This window comes from Triturus cristatus, chromosome 3_2 (assembly GCF_964204655.1).
Source record: "Triturus cristatus chromosome 3_2, aTriCri1.1, whole genome shotgun sequence".
Lineage (NCBI taxonomy): Eukaryota > Metazoa > Chordata > Amphibia > Caudata > Salamandridae > Triturus > Triturus cristatus.
The window spans coordinates 529,615,885-529,629,857 of NC_140584.1; positions in this window are offsets into that span (position 1 = coordinate 529,615,885).

The window sequence follows — 13,973 nt, forward strand, 5'->3', positions numbered from 1 at the left end:
AAAATTAATAACGTCACTGTGCAATGACTACGCAGTGATTTATAGTACGCATGTTGTTTCATTCGCTTCCTTCGGTGTCTCTCTCTATTCAGGTCTAGGGGATTCATGTCAGGGAAAAATTCGACCGATTCACCTTGGAGAGGACTTAAACAATCAAATTGTCTGACTTCTTAGACCTTAGTTTTAGTCTGTATTGTTCCTTGTCATTCAGTTCAACCAAAGGAAGCTTTGAGTCAATCGGTGAAGACACGCAAGGTGTGTCATTTACATCTGACGGTAGTCCATGAAATTTCTTGATATGACTTGAATGTATCCAGCCTTTTCGACCTTCGATCTTCACGGCTGTCCTCGTGGTTAACAGGACGAGTTGAGGCGATTTCCACCTAGGATCCAGCTGAGACTTCCGGTCAAAGTTCCTCACTAACACCAAGTCCCCTGGAATTACGTCATGGGGTTTCACCTCGGTGTTGTCGGGAAAGGCTGCAGCTACCTGTGAACGACAAGATTGTAGTGCAGACATCAAGGAAGCCAAGTAATCTGTCAGCATGTTACAGTCAACATCAGTTATTTTGCGTGGTATAGGCGTCCCCCACATATTTGGTGGTCTACCAAAGACCACCTCATAAGGGGATAGCCCTGTTCGAGAGTGCGCTACCATTCTCATGTAAAAGAGTGCAACTGGTAAGGCTACTACCCAGTCGACACCTTTCTCTCTACATATTTTGGACAATCTAATTTTCAGAGTTTGATTATGTCGTTCCACGAGACCTGCTGCCTCTGGGTGTCGGACACAGTGAAATTTCCACTGATAGCCTAACAAAAGTGAAACGTGTTTCATTAGTTTGGATGAGAACGTCTGGCCGTTATCTGAGTAGACAGCACGTGGTAAACCGTACCGTGGGAAGAATTCTCGAACCAACTGTTTGGCAGTAGTCGGGGCAGTGTAATCTGAAACCGGGTATGCCTCTGTCCAACGGGAAAGAGCACAGACAACTACGAGAACATATTTGAATCCTCGACATCGTTCCATCTGGATATAATCCTTCTGGAGGACTTCAAAAGAGTGATCAGGAGGCTGAAATCCACCCTGTTCTACGGGAATGCTTTTACCTGGGTAAAACTGACAACAGATCATACAGGTACGAACTTTTTGTTTAGCTGCTGCTCGTAAATGTTTGTTGAACCAAATGTGTTGAATGCTGTCTAGCATAGCTTTTTCTCCTAGGTGCGCTGAACTATGTACAGTGTTAATGATAACTTGGACCATTGAATCAGGAAGGAACCACACAGATTTTTCCTTCGTCATCCATCCTTGATCCGTTTGGATCCCTCCTAATTCAGTCCATTTCTTTATTTCATCCGGTGTAGCATGTGTCTGTATGTCAATTACGTCAAGAGCGGGATCCTTAACCGTCATGCAATGTGCTGGTGTCGGGACTATTGTCTTTGTCATGTCAGATATTTGAGTTTGAGCAGTCTGTTTAGCTGTTCTGTCAGCTAGGTCATTGCCTTGGGAAATGATATCAGTAACTTTCGTATGAGCTTTACATTTCATAATTGATATCGCAGTGGGTAGATGTATTGCATCTAATAAGGCATGAATGAGGGGTCCGTGCTGAATGTGGGCACCGTGAGAAGTTAAATAACCTCTCTCTCGCCACAGCACGCCGAAGTCATGTACAACTCCGAATGCATAACGTGAATCAGTATATATGTTGACTTTTTTATTCGTAGCTTGAATACAGGCTTGTGTCAGAGCGACGAGCTCTGCTGCTTGAGCGGACAAGGTATTTATGCGATTTGTTTCAATGATTTCAGTGTCTGTTGTGACTGCGTAAGCGGCCACTAGCTCTCCTGTACTTGTTCTCATACATGAACCATCTACATACAACGTCAGGTCTGGGTCTAACAATGGGACGTCTGTCAAGTCTTGTCTAGGTTTCGTCGTGATAGTGATAACTTCAATACAATCATGTGCAAGTGGGTCTGTTCCGTTTACTGGTAACAGTGTGGCAGGATTCAATGTACTGCAACGTCTGATTTCTATATGTGGCTGAAACAATGTTAATTCGTAACCAGTGAGTCGTGCTATAGTCAAGTGTTGTGTTTGTGTGCGGTTCAAGAGAACCTCTACTGCATGTGGTACTTGTACTGTCAATTGGTGTCCTAACACTATGGCATCACTTTGTCGTATTGCTAAAGCTGTCGCTGCCACTGATTTCAGGCACGCAGGCAGAGCCTGAGCTACGGGATCTAATGTACTAGAAAAATAAGCACACGGTTTGTATGATCCTGCTTGTTCCTGTGTGAGTACTGACAAGGCAGTACCTTCGCGTTCTGTAACAAAGAGTGTAAAATGTTTATTGTAACATGGTGTTGCTAAAACAGGCGCTTGACATAAGGCTTTCTTTAGGCTTTCAAAAGCTTGTGTATGTTCCTGAGTCCAAGGGAGAACAGTCGATGTGGCTGCCTCCTGTGTTGTCAACTGAATGAGTGGTTTTGCTAGAAATGCATACTGCGGGATCCACTGCCTACAATATGAAGTGAGGCCTATGAAAGCTCGCACCTCCTTTTGTGTCTTGGGTATTGGCATGTTAGCAATTAACTGGATGCGATCTGGTGTAAGCTGCCTTCCCTCCTTGGACAGCGAGTGACCAAGGTAAACAACTCGCTGGACACAGAATTGCAGCTTAGAAGGGGACACCTTGTGCCCCTTTTCGGCCAAAAATTGTAAAACCGTCAGTGAGGCTTTTTCACATTCAGGTTCGCTTCTAGCGGTGATCAGCAGATCATCGACATATTGAAGCAGGGCAGTGTTGACTGGCATGTGGATACTGTCAAGTTCTCGTTTTAGTGCTTGGCTATAGATGCTGGGGCTTTCTGTGAATCCTTGAGGTGCGCGTGTGAATTTAAAGCTTCGTCCATTTAAACTAAATCCGAATAAGTATTGGCTTTCCGGATCTATTGGGACGCTGAAAAAGGCATTCTTGAGATCAATTACAGTAAAGAATGTTGCTTCGGAATCAATGGCTGTCAGTAATGAAGAAATGTCTGGGACTACGGGGTATTGTGGTACAATACATTTATTTAATTCGCGCAGATCAATAACCAGTCGATATACTGGCGGGGCTTTTGGATCAGTTTGTTTAAGAATCGGAATTATCGGTGAATTACATACATTGGAGTCTGTTTCCACAACCACTCCTTGGGTAATAAGCTCGTCAATGATTTGCAGTAAAGCCACTACAGCATCTGGGGGTAACTTGTATTGTCGCATTCGTGGTAGTACCACTCCTGCCTTTAGTGTGACTCGATATGGTGTAATGTTCATGCAACCAACATCTGTAGGGCCTTGTGCCCATAAATGTGTGGGTAAAGTCTGTAGTCGGTCATCCATGTCTCGGGACACATAGTGTCCTTTGAAATCACGTAAAAACAATCTTACTCCTTCCGGAGAACAACATATTATAGCTCCTAGAGCTTTCAATGTTTTTATGCCTAACAGGTTTTCTGGACATGACTCAGTAAGCAATAAATCTGTAGTTCGTGTCAAGGGACCAATCGTAAGTGGAAGCGGCTGTGATACTTCGTTAATGATAGGTTTTCCTGAAAAACCAAGGGAAATATTCTGTGAGCCTGAGAGGGGTGCCCCTGGAACTTCACTACGTTTTATTGTTGTTCGGCTTGCCCCTGTATCAAGTAAACATTTTCTATCTTGGCCTAATAGTTCACTGTGTACATAAGGTCCTTCTTGATCTACAGGGACCTCGATAAGGGGTAAGCCAACTTCCCTCTCTAGGCTGTTTCATGAGTATCGTTGATAATCAGGATAGTCATACTGTGCGGTCTGGTACATCTGTCGTGTCGTTGTTTGTGTGGCAGCAATAGGCTGCGGTGGTGGAGCTGGCATAGACTGTTGCGGAGCTGGCATGGACTGTGCGTGCTGCGGAGCTCCTTGTTGGTTCTGATCCTGTCTAAGTGGCCGTGGTCTTTCTTTTGTATTCCCTATGGCGATATTATGTTTTAAAACTGGGCAATCGTGTACATAATGACCTGGCTGTTTACAATAGTTGCATGTCCCTTTTACAGGACCTGTTGAAACACTGGACTGTGTCGTACCCTTTTTATGACCGTCAGCTGGAACTGTCTGGGAAACTAGCATTTTCATTTTCGTGTCTTTCATACGTCTTTGTTCATGTTCTTGTTCCTCTCTAATTCTATTGTGATGATACTGTAACATTTGTAACATTTGTGACGGAGTGTTACCTTGCCAGGTACTCTCGAATTTCAATACTCTATTCTTAACTTGGGGCAAAGAATTTTCAACTAACTTTGTCACAAACAGATGTGGATAAGATTCGCTACTTGCTTTTATCCCACTATTTATACCAAAACATTTTTCGAATCGGGCATAGAAATCACTAGTGTCTTCATCTGGTTTTTGTTTACATGCTGAGATTGCACCCCAGTCTTCCTTTTTCGTAGTTAATAAACGTGGCAGTACCTGTACTAGTAAACCTGGTAGTGTTTTGGTCTTTTCCCCAAGCCCTGCACCTGGACCTCGAGCTTTTTCTTCGTTTTCTAATGCTGTCCAATCTATCTTTTGGTCTCCCACCTCCCAATCCTTTTCCTTGAGTTTTTCGTAAATGCCCGCAGGCATTAATACCTTCAATATTGTCATAATGTCGGGATAGGTATACTCTCCCATGAGCAACATGTCTTTAATTTCACGGTGGAAACCCGCTGGGTCTTTGTCATGACTGGGTACCACTTTCTTCATTTCTAATAGTTCTATTTTAGATATGGGTGTGTATACAAACACACGTTTAAACTGATTGTCCTCACCCTTTATCGGGTGGACTTCGCGTAAGGGATTCTGTCTATCCATATAATACATCGTTCTTTCCTTGATGGGCAGTGAGACATGTTCGGGACATACAAAAAGAATGTACTGCTTTCTGGATTCTAGTATTTCTCTAATTAACTCAGTACCTGAACCTCTCCATTTATTCGTGATTAATTTAGTCAAAATGTCAGGTAAGGGGCCAGGATCGGAGTGTTGGCTTTTATACAATATAAGGAGTTGTTGAATCATATAGATACCAGCTAAACGCTGTTCATCTGGGGCGAGGTTCAAAAACGTGTGCGCTAATGTATCATCACTATATTTTCCGGGACTATCAACCCACTGAACGGCTGACCTGGCTAATTCTTGCTCGTCCATAGAATCGAGTATATGATAACCCCTTCGTTCTGGGAGTAAATTGTCAGCGGCTTGGAACGAATGTTCGGGGGACCTTATATTTATTATAGGAGTCTGGAAAATTCTGCTATTATCTGGACGTATCGGACGTATCGGATCACTAAGGCATCTAGTATTATTGCAAGATCTTCCTCTACCTACATAGGCCATGGTTTCTAACTGTCCTGTGGGCAGTTCTAATTCTTCCTCGTCCTCGGTTTGTTCAGGTTCGTCTACTGCTAATCTTTCTTCGTGTATTCGTTCTATTTCTTTGCGGATCTTTCGGCACATAGCTACTATACATGATCGTTTATCATGTCTCCCCTCTGATATATTCTGACTCCATGTGGTAAGAATTTGCATTTCTTCCGGATTTACCCCTGGTCGGTCTTGATTTCTGATCACACAGTTTATGAGGAAACGTAACAGTTCCCCCTGTATTTCCACCTTTTGGTACTCCATGGCTCTGTTAATACTCTCAGAATCTCGCCCTGACTGGACAAAGTGATATATATTCTCTAAATGTGCAGTCATTCCTGGTAGCTTCCCTAAATATATTGCAGCTCGTCGGATACGTAATGATGCCAGCATCATTTCGTCCGCCTTTCCGGGCACAGGGTCATATCTACAATCTATTAAAAGTTCCTTGAGCGTGTTGGGAGTTACTAGTTTGGGCGTACGTTGGTGGGCTAATTCTTGAAAGGAAAGTTTATTTACTCTGGGTGGCGTGGAAGAAATGTTTGATGTACCTCCGGTAGCACCACCTGGGGTGCTGGATGTGAAAGGATTCGTTGAACGTGATATAGCAACCATAGGTGTGGATACAGATGTAGAAGCAGATGTGCTTGCCGGAACTTGTGTCGGAGTTTGCTGTTGCGGAGGTACAGACGGAAGAGGGTCTTGGCGTTGAACCCCCTCGGCAGGCGGTCTATGTGGCGCAGCATTAGCATACTCGGGAGCTGCGTCGTCTAAATAAGAGGAAAGGAAAACATCTTCTGCGGTTCTGGGATGCCCTTTGGGATGTACTTTTATCGGAAACAATGGGGGTGGCAAGTCTTTTGGTATCTCCGGAGTAGCCTTAGGTAATCCTTCGGCCAGAAGGGGATACATACCATTCATAAGGGCATTTCTTTGTCTGTCTGTTTGTTCTGACTTTACTCGAGTACCTTCTTCAATTAATAGATTTTCTCGAACTTTATTTGAATTCTCCTTACTTTTCTCTTCCTGTCTGAGCGCTTTCTCTGTACGTCTATACGATTCTTTACGCCATAATTCAATGGCATCTTTCTGTGACTGTCTAGCTTTCTTTTTCCATAATTCTTCCTCTACTTTCATGATGCAATCTGCATCCCAGGTCCCCGCTGCGGGCCACCTCTGACTTTCTGGTAATTCCTTGGTGTAGTCTACCCATAAATCAAGAAATAATATGGCGTCTAGGCCATGTTTATGATACATGAAGTACCCTGGAGTGTCCCTAGGAGGAATGGGAACAGCTTCTTCGAGTACCCCTTTTCTGGTTTTGATCTGTCTTAATTTCGAAAAGAGCGGCATATTGAGAACTGATCTGTTACCTAATTTTGAACACGTTTAAGACCATAAAACACAATAATGAACAGTCATTCACACCACAATATACAGAACGTATTTAAAACATTTTAACATTTAACATTTAATAAACAACAATGATGGCCATTTAGGGAACTAGTCACTAAGCATAATACTCGATACTAACTAGATAATTCTGAATTATATACTAGACATACTTGATATACTGCTAAACAGTACAGATACACTGCTGAAACAGTGCAGACCGGATTTGTGTACCCAAACCCGTCTTGACCGGCACAAACTATGTGCACGTCAGAACGCCTCCCCGACAATGGTACTCACCGGGTAGCTCGGAACGGAAGGCCTCGGAACTGAACTGAACTGGACTCGGACCGGACTGGACTCGACTCGATACTTCGGAACTTCGGAACTGGTGGGCCTCTGTATACCTCGGATCTTGCTCTCTCAGCTAGGCTCTGGTCGGGATACTTCGCACTTCTCACCGCCTCGTCTGGGTGTTGATCGCAGCCTCAGTTACCCCCGCTCGGCAGGAGGGAGATACAGGAAATCCTGTGGGTACGCGTTGTTGTCCGTCCAGCTGTGACAGGAGACCGGGCCTGCAACGTACCTCCGGCGCGTGAGATGAGAAAGTGTCCCTGTTCGGGCGCCATATATGTGGTAAATAATTTAATTACCGGTACTTAATTTGATGCGGAAAATCTATAACAATAGCTCAGTAAAATAAGAGGCAGAATCCGTGGTATTAGAGGTTCGGAACGGGCTTTATTCCAAAATCAATTCGAATTGAGGACTCCATATTCCATCACCACGAAGGTTCAGGAAGTGAAGGACCAACTTTATTGACAAGTAATCATTTTTATACAATAGACATTACAGTGAAACAGATGCAGGAGGCGTAACAATTGATAACTAAGATAAAAACATACATGCGTAGTTAAAGTGGGTGTAACTGGGCGTAACTTAAAGAACGTCATCAGGTATGATGTCACAATAGGGTGGTTCCATGAAAGAATTTCGCAATGTCAGCAGAAATACTTGGCAGAGATGCGCGCGCAGCAGCATGACGCGTGATTGACGTGCAACTAGGGGGTGAAGGGGACTTGACATTTAGCTCTACATGTGGAGACAGAAGTCTGGGGTTATGTCAACCTAATCCCAAATCATATCTAACATCCTATGTTTAAAGAACTATGTTATCCAAAAAGAGAGGTCTCTTAGGATAGAATCTTATTCTATACTGACTATACTGACTGTTAGTGCGTGTACAAGCGTCTAAGTGTCTACACTAGATGCGAGGGCAGAAATCTTCCATAGTAACAGGGCTATGAATTACTTGCATAAAGACAGAGAAGCCGGGCCTTTCGCTCGGTAGCTGGAAGAATGTTTACTTAAACTACTAGACAGGAATGCATTGGATAGGGAGCGGAGCAGATAATTTCGAAGGTGAAATACAGTTTTTGGCAGGCAACAGGCTGGAGTCAGGCACCGTTAGCCGCGCAGGGAGTAGGACAAAGTTCATGGATACAGATGCGAGCTCAAACTGGAGCTTTCAGAGGGAGAAGGCAAGAAAAGGCTTGATGGCAGAATCAGGGCCTACTCGCCTGGACTGTAAAATGGCATAAATGAACCATATAAAGCCGGTGGCCTTTCATACTTAGGAATGGAATATCCGACCCATTCATGGCGGATCTGAAAGCGGACATGTTGACTGTGGACGCACATGTGTTTGCGTCTTCATAACTGGAGCTGGAGGAAACATACATGTACTTATGGTTTATACATGAAACCGTTGGGGTCCAAGATAGGGGACATAACTGACCATAAAAATCCATATTTCCACAGATGATCAATCTTCTATTAGTACAAAATGACTGGAAATTGTCCAACAAACCCTGCAAGCCCCTCGGGGGTCTTGGAGATAAGGAGGGTTTCATCGGCGAACAGGAGGGTAGGAATTTTTTCGTCCACCAGGGCTGGTGCGTCAGATGGTATTTGCTGCAAATGCTCCACCACCCCATTCACATACAAGGAGAATAAGGTGGGAGCTAAAACACAGCCCTGGCGGACACCCCTGTTCACCGGTATTCTATCCGTCTTCTGCCCCTTGGAGCCCCATCTAACCTGGGCATAATTTCCTTCGTGGAGACGCACCAGGAGATTTAAAATATACTTAGGAACCCCCTGGTCAGCTAGGGCCTTCCACATGCGCCCTCGAGGGTCCAGGTCAAAGGTAGTCTTCAAGTCTATAAATGCGAGATAAAGACTGCCTTTGCCTATCTTGACCACCTTCCAGTAAAGGAGAATTAACCTGAACACCTGCTCAATTGTCCCTGTACCTGCCCTAAAGCCTGCTTGGTAGTCGGAGAGGATCCTATTTTCATCTGCCCATTCCAGGATTCTCTCCAACACCACCCTCCCAATAACCTTTTGCACAGAATCAATTAGGCTTATTGGGCGATAGTTAGCAGGGTCGTCCCTAGCGCCCTTTTTATAAATAGGGACCACCTCTGCTCCTTTCCAGGAATCTGGTATCGGAGAGCCGGTGTCAATGGCATTAATAAGAATGGTAATGAATTTCGCCCATTTAACGGGATCTGCCCGAAGAAGATCTCCGGGAATGCCATCTGGGCCTGCTGCATTAGCTGGAACTATACGCCGAATGGAGGTTTCCACTTCCAGTTCAGAAAAGGGATAGCTGTTTGAATCCCCCGTCCCTATTCTGGGATCTATTAATGTGTCTTTCAATGAGAGACCCTCAGAGACAGAATAAAGTTTCAGAAAGTGGTCGTACCAGGTACAACTTGAGATGTTACAGGTAATTGATTCACTATCGGGCCATGTCTTAATTCTGATGAAGTTCCAAAACCGGCTAGCGTCCTTCTCCAGACTGGCTGTTTTTAAATCTTGCCAGTACTGCTCTTCCCACTCTTTTTTGGCACTAGAAACTGCCTTCTTATAGTCCCTTCTTGCTTGCTGGATCGTGGGGAGCGATTTACTTCAAACTGCCAAAACCAGGGCCGTTTTTTTTCGTCTACAGATTTTCGTATACCATGTATTATTACTATTAGGCTTCTCGCACATTGGATGGTAACCTGCTCTAGTAGTTGAACAAAAGAAATTCCGAAGAGTGCTGATTGTTTTTTCATAAATTTTAGGAATTTTCTCAGTAACATCAGGATCCATGGAGGCCCCTCTTAATTCATCTAGAGCCTCTGCCACAGTTTCTTTAATGCCACATAGTTTATTTTCATCCAGAAGAACTCTGTGCCATTTCAGATACCTATTACAATTAGAGGGAATTACTTCCCTTGTTGACATTGGGTATTCTAAAACAAGATAGCCAGGATTAGGCAACCATGAAGGTTTTAGAGTTAAAGATAATGGATTATGATCACTATCGACTGTCGATGTTATCACCATATCTATTAGGTGCTGCCACAATTTATAATTTAATAGAATGTAATTGATTCGCGAGGAGCAACCTACCCTGTTATAGGTATGGGCCCCTTTTACATCAGATAGTGACCTGCCATTTGTGGCCCTTAGCCCATATTCTACGGCTAAAGAATTCAATTGGACAGCCAGCTTGGTCCATCTTTTTATCGGCGGGATACTCAACCGAGGAATTCCTCGCTTTACATCATCCTCTTCAATGTCTAGCACATCCTCGGCAGCAAGGGGCTCAAAAGTACAATTGAAGTCTCCCGCTACTAGGATGTGCGAATCATAGGGGAAGTTAGAGAGCTTAGTTTCCAAGGATGCAATTATGGGTGATTCTACTCCTCCCTTTGTTCCCCGGACATAGACATAAAAAATTTCCAGAGTTCTACCTCCTTGGTTCTCCCGGATGGTCAATCTTAAAAGATCAGGAGAGATACATTGGATCTGTTTAATTGACCAATCCAGGAATATGCTAATCCATACCAATAACCCACCCGGTGGACGCCGCTTCCCTGTTTGCGCCGGTACCGCTGGGACATAATAAGACACAAATCCTACTTTATGATGTGCAATCTTGCTCCACGTCTCTTGGAATATGCAAATGTTGTAGTCTGGGAAAGAAAGTTTCCTAGAGAGGCCGGCTATATTCAAAGACAGGATCTTCAAGCCTGCACTATCCACGTTTAGGGGCCCCTTTTCACCAGATAGTTGGGTATGGACGCGATTAGATTCTAAAGAGGAAATTGTGGTACTGGGGCTTATTGTTACCTGCCCGGAATCAAGAACCTGGTTATTTCTGCACTGTGGAGCAGTGGTGGTGATAGAGACACCATGCATGAGCGGTGGTACAGGGTCGCATATGTAAGAGATTGAACATTGGGGAATTCCTATCAGTCAATCATTATCAAGATGCGACCCTCTAGGAGGCTCAATGGCTTCATCCCTCATAATTGCAATACCTGCCAATGGAGGACATCTGAATTGAATGTCCGAGGTAGCAGGAGGGCAGGACCTATACTCTAAAGCCAAAAGTCCCTCTACTAAATGAGGGGATATCAGGGTGAGCTCGATAGTGTCTAATCGTTGGGCTGGATGAGAATGTCTAATAGCCTTCACAATATCCTCTCTTATCAATGAGTAGCAGCCCCTAACATGTCTAATACAGTGTGTGACCTTATTGATTAACGAATCCTCATGTTTGCGACCCACCACCTTGGGAACATTGACCGTAAGAACTGTCCGCTTTGGAGATATAGAGCAGGGAAAGCGTCTAGCAGACGAAACTCCTGGCGCTAATCTATCACATGTATTTGCCTGGGGTCTAGGAAGAGCTAAGGTCGGTAAAGCGCCAGTTGGCTTCCTACACTGTGTTATCGCCACAGACTCGCTAGGCGACCCTACCTTATGATTTGGAATAATACACACTGGTTGATTAGATGCGGTACGTGTCCTACCAATTTGTTTGGAGTTTTTTGTTAACAAATTTAAATTTAGATTTGTGGACTGGAGAGTGGCGGGATTTTGAGAAGTGTGGTGCAATGCTAATATTACCAGGGAGGCTTTTAAGTCTTTAACTAAGGCTTTTAGATCCCTCACTTCTACTGATAATGAGTTAATGGTCGATATCAAAGCCAAAGTCCCGCTATTTATGTCCAGTCCACCCTCTATTCGGGCACCATTAGTAACTTCCGCAGGGCCATAAGTTGTCGGATTGTCTAGGGGAACTGATTCATTTGCCAATGCCGCAAACCTATTGGAGCACACTATAACAGTAGGCTCCAAGTGGCTTGGCCTATGCTGTACCCGAGACTGGGCTGGTATCTGGGAAGGTGAAATGATTTCCGGAGGAAGAATATTCTGTGTACTACTTGGACCAGGAAGTTTGCAAAACATCTCCGGTATATGTATACAAGCTACCTTAGAGGATTTACACTGTTCGTCCTTCTGTGGTATGTTTGTTTCCAGATCTACAGCTGAATCCCCCAACAGAATATTTTCACAATCCTCGACCAGAGTTTCTATACGGTCCATCGCATCAATTTTGGACATCTTCTTACTACTTTTCTTTACTTTTTTAGCTTTCCTAGGGCCCTGCATTATATTCATTCCTGAGCCCCCCCCCTGCCCCCTCCATGGCTTTCCTTTTACCCATAACAATACAACCAGAGAGGCAATATAGAAAATCCAAGGTCCTTCAAAATTTGCAAAACAAAAGTACCTTTGAGCACAATCAGGGATTCATTGTTGCAGTTCTCTTTTCGAACCCCTCAATTGCTAATGGCGGACAAAACATTAAGGGGGGCCCTGGCCTGGCTCCTCCTGGCTGTGACGGGCTTGCACGGGCCCGCCCTTGGCCCCGGCTTCGCCCGGCATCCGCCCGCGCACGTCCCGCAACGCTGGACTCGATAGTTGGTTAAATACCCCTGGAAGTGCAAGGGGAGGGGCTACCGGTCCGATCACGGGCCCCGCTGTCTCCTGAGGCTTAGAGTCCTGCCCCCGGCTGCCTGTACTCCTGCCGCCACCAAACGCCGCGTCTCCCGCGAAGCGGGAGGCGCACGGAGCAGAAGTAATCCCCCGAAAGTGCAAGGGGAGTGGCCACCGGTCCGATCACCGGCCCCGCTGTCTCCTGGGGCTTAGAGTCCTGCCCCCGGCTGCCTGTACTCCTGCCGCCACCAAACGCCACCAAACGCCGCACCGATATATATTAGTTCTTCAATTCTTATATATAAAAGATGCCATCACTTAACTTATTAACCTTTTTACATTCTGCTTCTGTCTTTACTCACTTACTTAATATTATTCTGCTTTCGTGTTCTACTGCTCCATCACTCGATTTTGTTCCTTAGCAAGGAAAATGCACCAAAACATTCTTTTGAAAATGCTACAATATTCCTCGGATTAACCGTTCTACTAATAACACACAATTGTGCGTTACGAAATGTCTTTTTGTAATTAAAAAAAAGTGTCCAAAAATTGTCCTTCTTGTGCGGGCTATTAGTTTCTGCTGTCTTGCGGAGGGCACCTTATGAATACAAGAATTGAAAAATAACTTAGCTTCTTTTTCTCCTTTCAGAAATCATGGATGCTGCAGAAGCTGAAATCCCAGAAATCCGGAAACACTCAGGTAAGTGGAGACGATGTCACCGCAACCGCAGTCTGAAGGCTAAGCGCCTTCTGGCAACGTGCAGTCGAACCTAGTCTCTTTCTTTCATGCGCGTTTCAGCACGAGGCTTTTCTCCTGCTTTGCTGATTGCTGAAACGTGAGACTTTTCTACCACTTTATTTTAAAAGCAAACAAGTTCTTTCAGCACTTACTCATACGCACAGAGCGTAACAATATATACCTAATGAAAGTAACAGTGATAAACCAAGCAATGTACACTGAGTAAACACGCAGGGATAAAACCAAAAGAGATATATACTTGAGTAAACAAGCAGTCACAAAATATATACACAATACTAGGCTAACATTCTTTGGAGTGCTGGATGCACGGATAGGGGTGGGTTGTTCATGGGATCTCATAAGAGTATACACCCAGCAGACTCTACGTCTGTGCTGTCGTGTAAGGGTTAGTCATAAGGGCTTTACTACGGTACAGGAGTGGAATCATGAAAGTACCCCCCTCGCAAAATCCCCCCTAAGACCATTGGTATGGAGTTTGGCTTATCGGGGCACCGCAAATGATAGGCCTTGACCAGTCATGGGGCATTTTGTAAATTG